At 35.5% G+C, this 6,658-nt stretch overlaps 1 non-coding gene across 1 annotated transcript; it reads right to left on the reverse strand.

Annotated features, from left to right (window-relative positions):
- Nucleotides 1-4,026: 4,026 nt before the first annotated feature.
- On the reverse strand, nucleotides 4,027-4,130 carry LOC112767923 (small nucleolar RNA R71). Its single transcript, XR_003185362.1, has one exon. It is a non-coding gene; the product is annotated as a small nucleolar RNA R71 (small nucleolar RNA).
- Between the last annotated feature and the right edge of the window lie 2,528 nt (nucleotides 4,131-6,658).

Below are 6,658 nucleotides of genomic sequence, written 5' to 3' on the forward strand. Positions count from 1 at the left end.
ATAGAAGAATTCATAAATTAAATTGAGAAGATAAATAAAAAGGGAATATTGAACCTGATAAAAAGAGATAATCCTGAAAGCGAATAAAATCCTAAATCTAAATCCTAAAAGAGAGAAGAGAGAACCTCTCCCTCAAAACTACTTCTAAATCATGAAAAGTAACTAATTGGAGACTCTCCTTTTGAATGGATGCATTCCCCCACTTCATAACCTTTGATCTGTGCCTTCTGGACTTGGATTTGGGCCAAAAAGGGCTTCAGAAATCACTGGGAGCATTTTCTGTAATTTCTGGTGCGTGGCCTTTGTCACGCGTCCACGTGGGTCACGCAGTTGCATCAATTGGAGTTTTCCTTGCCACGCAGTTGCTTCAGTCATGCGTCCGCGTCATATGCGTTTCGCTTAAGGCGCGCGGTCGCGTCACTGCTATTTTGCGTTGGCACGCGGCCGCGTCGTCCATGCGATCGTGTCACTTGCCAGTTTCTTCAAAAACTCCATTTTGTGCTTTCCTTCCATTTTTGTATGTTTCCTTTCCATCCTTTAAGTCATTTCTGCTTTAGAAGATCTGAAACTACTCAACACACGAATCACGGGATCGAATGGAAATAAAGGGTAATTAAAATAATTACTTTTAAAGCATAGAAAACATGTTTTTCACATTTATCATATAATAAGGAAGGAAAAGTAAAACCATGCAATTTATATGAATAAGTAAGTGAAGGATTGAATAAATCACTTAAATTAGGCATAAAATATATCATAAAATATGGGTTTATCAATATTCTCTTGGGTCTCTAATACACGAACCGAGTCCGTAAGATTAGGATCTTCGTGGTATAGGCTAGAACCATTGGCAGCCATTCCTGAGATCCGGAAAGTCTAAACCTTGTGTATGGTATTCCGAGTAGGATCTGGGAAGGAATGACTGTGACGAGCTTCAAACTTGCGAATGTTGGGCGCAGTGATAGTGTGCAAAAGGATAAGGGTCCTATTTCGACGCTAGTGAGAACTGACAGATGATTAGCTGTACGGTAGCTGTACCTGGTATTTTTCATCCGAGACGAGAAATCTGACAGTTGATTAGCCGTGTAGAGATCGTACCTGGTATTTTTCATCCGAGAGGATCATACAGCTTGCCATGGAAGGGAGTACGCATGGTTGGAAGAAGACAATAGGAAAGCAGAGGTTCAGAAGCAACAAAGCATCTCCAAACGCTTATTTGAAATTCCCACCAATGAATCACATAAGTATCTTTATTTTATTTTATGTTTATTTATCCTTTAATTATCAAAACATCATAACCATTTGAATCCGCCTGACTGAGATTTACAAGATGACCATAGCTTGCTTCATGCCAACAATCTCCATGGGATCGACCCTTACTCACGTAAGGTATTACTTGGACGGCCCAATGCACTTGCTGGTTAGTTGTGCGAAGTTGTGAAAAGTGTGAATCACAATTTTGTGCACCAAGATTTTGGCGCCGTTGCCAGGGATTGTTCGAGTTTGGACAACTGAAGGTTCATCTTGTTGCTTAGATTAGGTAATTTTACTTTATGTTTAAGCTTTTTATTTTTATTTTTGAAAAAAAAAACAAAAAAAAAATTTTCATTCAGTTTTCGAAAAATTCAAAAAAAAAAAATAATAATAAAAATTGTTCTTCAGAATTTTTAAGAATGAATTCTAGAGTTTCATGAGATATGTTGAAGCCTGGCTGGCTGTTAAGCCATGTCTAATCTTTTGGACCGAGGCTTCCACTTTCCATTGTAGAAAGGATATGTCTGTATTTGTTATGCTAAAGCTTGGCTGGCCATTTGCCCATGTCTAATTCTTTTGGACCGAAACTTTAGACTAACATTGCACGAATCCTGGAATTCTTATTAAAAATTTTGAATTTCTCTATTTCCTTTTTCCAAAATAATTTCGAAAAAATACAAAAAAAAAATTTAATAAAATCATAAAAACCAAAAAATTTTGTGTTTCTTGTTTGAGTCTAGCGTCAAATTTTAAGTTTGGTGTCAATTGCATGTTTTTAATTTTTCTTGAATTTTCGAAAATATATGCATTGTGTTCTTCTTTGATCTTCAAGTTGTTCTTGATGATTTTCTTTGTTTAATCTTGTGATTTTCTTGTTTTGTGTTCTTTGTTGTTTTTCATATGCATTTTCGAATTATCAGTGTCCTTAGTACAAAAATTTCTAAGTTTGGTATCTTGCATGTCTTTCTTTTCTTAAAAATTTTCAAAAAAATATGTTCTTGGTGTTCATCTTGACATTCAAAGTGTTCTTGCATGCATTATTTGTTTTGATCTTAAATTTTTTTGTTTTGTTTCATTTTGTTGTTTAATGAAGAAAGAGAAAAACAACAAAATAATATTTCTTCATTAATTCAAAAAAATAAAAAAATAATATCTTTCCCTTATTTTACTCATAAATTTCGAAATTTTGAATTAACTTAGTCAAAATTTTTAAAATTTGGTTGTTTCTTGTTAGTCAAGTCAAAATTTTAATTTAAAATCTTATCATTTCAAATCTTTTTCAAAATCAAATCTTTTTTATTTTCCTTTCATGTTTTCCGAAATTTTTTTTAATTAATTTTCAAAATCTTTCTCTTAATTTTATTTCATAATTTTCGAAAACTTTACTAACAATTAATGTTTTGATCCAAAAATTTCAAGTTTGTTACTTTCTTGTTAAGAAAGGTTCAATCTTTAAATTCTAGAATCATATCTTTTAGTTTCTTGTTAGTCAAGTCATCAACTTTAATTTTCAAAATCAAATCTTTTTAAATTTCTTTTTGTTACTTTCCTGTTAAGAATGGTTCAATCTTTAAATTCTAGAATCATATCTTTTAGTTTCTTGTTAGTCAAGTCATCAACTTTAATTTTTAAAATCAAATCTTTTTAAATTTCTTTTTCAAATCTTTTTCAAAATAAATTTCAATCATATCTTTCTCAAAACTTATTTCAAAATATTTTTCTAACTTCTTATCTTTTCAAAATTATTTTCAAATCCTTTTCAATTAACCACTTGACTTGTTTGTTTTAATTAAAAAGTTTACTATTTTTTATCTTTTTCAAAACCACCTAACTACCTTTCTCTCTCTCTAATTTTCGAAAATCACTAACCACTTTTTCAAAATTCTTTTTAATTAACTAATTATTTTAAATTCTAATTTTATTTTATTTCTTTTAATATTTTCGAAACTAACTTAATTAATTAAATAAAAATAAAAATATTTTTCTTTTCTTTTAATTAACATTCGAATACTCTCCCTCTCATCTCTTTTTATTTATTTTATTTTATTTTATTTATTCACTAACATCCCTCTTCTTAAAATTCGAACCCTTTCCCTCTCTCTGTGTTCAAATTATTCTTATTCCCTCTCTACCTCATTCTTCTATTCTTCAATTCTTCTGCTCACATAAAGGAATCTCTATACTAAGACATAGAGAATTCCTCTTCTTTTTTGTTCTCTTCTTTTTTATATGAGCACGAATAAGGATAAGAACATTCTTGTTAAAGCTGATCCTGAACCTGAAAGGACTCTAAAGAGGAAGCTAAGAGAAGCTAAAGCACTACACTCTAGAGAGGACCTTACAGAAATTTTCGAAAAAGAAGAAGACATGGCAGCCAAAAATAATAACAATGGTGGAGATGCAAGGAAGATGCTTGGTGACTTTACTGCACCAACTTCTGACTTCTATGGAAGAAGCATCTCAATTCCTGCAATTGGAGCAAACAACTTTGAGCTTAAGCCTCAATTAGTTTCTCTAATGCAGCAGAATTGCAAGTTTCATGGACTTCCATTAGAAGATCCTCATTAGTTCTTAGCTGAGTTCTTGCAAATCTGTGACACTGTTAAGACCAATGGGGTTAATCCCGAGGTCTACAGACTTATGCTTTTCCCTTTTGCTGTAAGAGACAGAGCTAGGATATGGTTGGACTCACAACCTAAAGGAAGCCTGAACTCTTAGGAAAAGTTGGTCAATGCTTTCTTGGCAAAATTCTTTCCACCTCAAAAGATGAGCAAGCTCAGAGTGGAAGTCCAAACCTTCAGACAGAAGGAAGGCGAATCCCTCTATGAAGCTTGGGAAAGATACAAGCAATTGATCAGAAGGTGTCCTTCTGACATGCTTTCAGAATAGAGCATCTTATGTATATTCTATGATGGTCTGTTTGAATTGTCCAAGATGTCATTGGACCACTCTGCTGATGGATCTTTTCATTCGAGGAAAACGCCTGTAGAAGCCCAAGAACTCATTGAAATGGTTGCAAATAACCAGTTCATGTATACTTCTGAATGAAATCCTATGAATAATGGGATGACTCAGAAGAAAGAAGTTCTTGAGATTGATACTTTGAATACAATATTGTCTCAGAATAAAATATTGATTCAGCAAGTCAATATGATTTCTCATAATCTGACTGGAATGCAAGCTGCATCCGGCAGTACTAAAGAAGCTTCCTTTGAAAGAGAAGCTTATGACCCTGAGAATCCTGCAATGGAAGAGGTAAATTACATGGAAGAATCCTATGGAAACACCTATAATTCTTCATGGAGAAATCATCCAAATTTTTCATAGAAGGATCAACAGAAGCCTCAACAAGGCTTTAATAATAATAATAGTGGGAGAAATAGGTTTGGCAATAGCAAGCCTTTTCCATCATCTTTTGAACAGACAGAGAATTCTAAGCAGAGCCTCTCTGACTTAGCAACCATAGTCTCTGATCTATCTAAGACCACTCTAAGTTTCATGACTGAAATAAGGTCCTCCATCAGAAATTTGGAGGCACAAGTAGGTCAGCTGAGTAAAAGAGTTACTGAAATCCCTCCTAGTACTCTCCCAAGCAATACAGAAGAGAATCCAAAGAAAGAGTGCAAGGCCATCAATATAACCAAAATGGCCAAACCTATAAAGGAGGAAGAGGTAGTGATTTCCAGTGAAGAAGACCTTGCTAGACATCCACTGACCACTAAGGAGTTCCCTAATGAGGAACCAAAGGAATATGAGGCTCATACAGAGACTATAGAGATTCCACTAAACTTACTGGTGCACGAATTGCGAATCACACTTTTCACAACGCGTACCACTAACCAGCAAGTGCACTGGGTCGTCCAAGTAATACCTTACGTGAGTAAGGGTCGAATCCCACGGAGATTGTTGGTTTGAAGCAATCTATGGTTATCTTGTAAATCTTAGTCAGGAAGTCAATTATGTTTATCAATTGAATTGTGAGTAACCAGTAGAGCATAAATTAAAAATTACTTGTTGTGCAGTAATGGAGAATATGTTGGAGTTTTGGAGATGCTTTGTCTTCTGAATCTCTGCTTTCCTCTGTCTTCTTGTTCACGCATGCACGTCCCCCTATGGCAAGCTGTGTGTTGGTGGATCACCGTTGTCAATGGCTACCTTCCGTCCTCCCAGTGAAAACTACGCTCACGCGCTCTGTCACAGCACGGCTAATCACCGGTTGGTTCTCGATCCGGTTGGAATAGGATTTACTATCCTTTTGCGTCTGTCACTAACGCCCAGCCTTCAAGAGTCTGAAGCTCGTCACAGTCATTCAATCCTTGAATCCTACTCGGAATACCATAGACAAGGTTTAGACTTTCCGGATTCTCATGAATGCTGCCATCAGTTAGCTTATACCACGGAGATTCTGATTAAGGAATCTAAGAGATACTCATTCAATCGTATATAGAACGGAGGTGGTTGTCAGGCACATGTTCATGATTTGAGGAAGGTGATGAGTGTCACCGCTCATCACCTCCATCACAGTTAAGCGCGAATGAACATCTTAGATAGGAACAAGCGTGTTTGAATGGAAAACAGAAATACTTGCATTAATTCATCGAGACACAGCAGAGCTCCTCACCCCCAACAATGGGGTTTAGAGACTCATGCCGTCAGAGAATACAAAGTTTTGATCTGAAATGTCATGAGATACAAAATAAGTCTCTAAAAGTTGTTTAAATACTAAACTAGTAGCCTAGGTTTACAAAAATTGGATAAACTATGATGGATGATGCAGAGATCCACTTCTGGGGCCCACTTGGTGTGTGCTGGGGCTGAGACTTAAGCAATTCACGTGCAGAGGCCATTTGTGGAGTTGAACGCCAGTTTTTATGCCAGTTTGGGCGTTCAACTCCAGTTTTTTATCCTTTTCTGGCGCTGGACGCCAGAATTGGGCAGAGGACTGGCGTTGAACGCCAGTTTACGTCGTTTATTCTTGTGCAAAGTATGGACTATTATATATTTCTGGAAAGCCCTGGATGTCTACCTTTCAACGCAATTGGAAGCACGCCATTTCGAGTTCTGTAGCTCCAGAAAATCCACTTTGAGTGCAGGGAGGTCAGAATCCAACAGCATCAGCAGTCCTTTTTCAGCCTGAATCAGATTTTTGCTCAGCTCCTTCAATTTCAGCCAGAAAAATACCTGAAATTATAGAAAAACACACAACTCATAGTAAAGTCCAGAAATATGAATTTTTCCTAAAAACTAATAGAAATAGACTAAAAACTAACTAAAACATACTCAAAACTATATGAAATTATCCCCAAAAAGCGTATAAAATATCCGCTCATCACAACACCAAACTTAAACTGTTTCTTGTCCTCAAGCAACTAGACAAATAAAATAGAAGACTAATAGGTTGAGA

The sequence above is a fragment of the Arachis hypogaea genome, chromosome 17 (genome assembly GCF_003086295.3).
Source record: "Arachis hypogaea cultivar Tifrunner chromosome 17, arahy.Tifrunner.gnm2.J5K5, whole genome shotgun sequence".
NCBI lineage: Eukaryota > Viridiplantae > Streptophyta > Magnoliopsida > Fabales > Fabaceae > Arachis > Arachis hypogaea.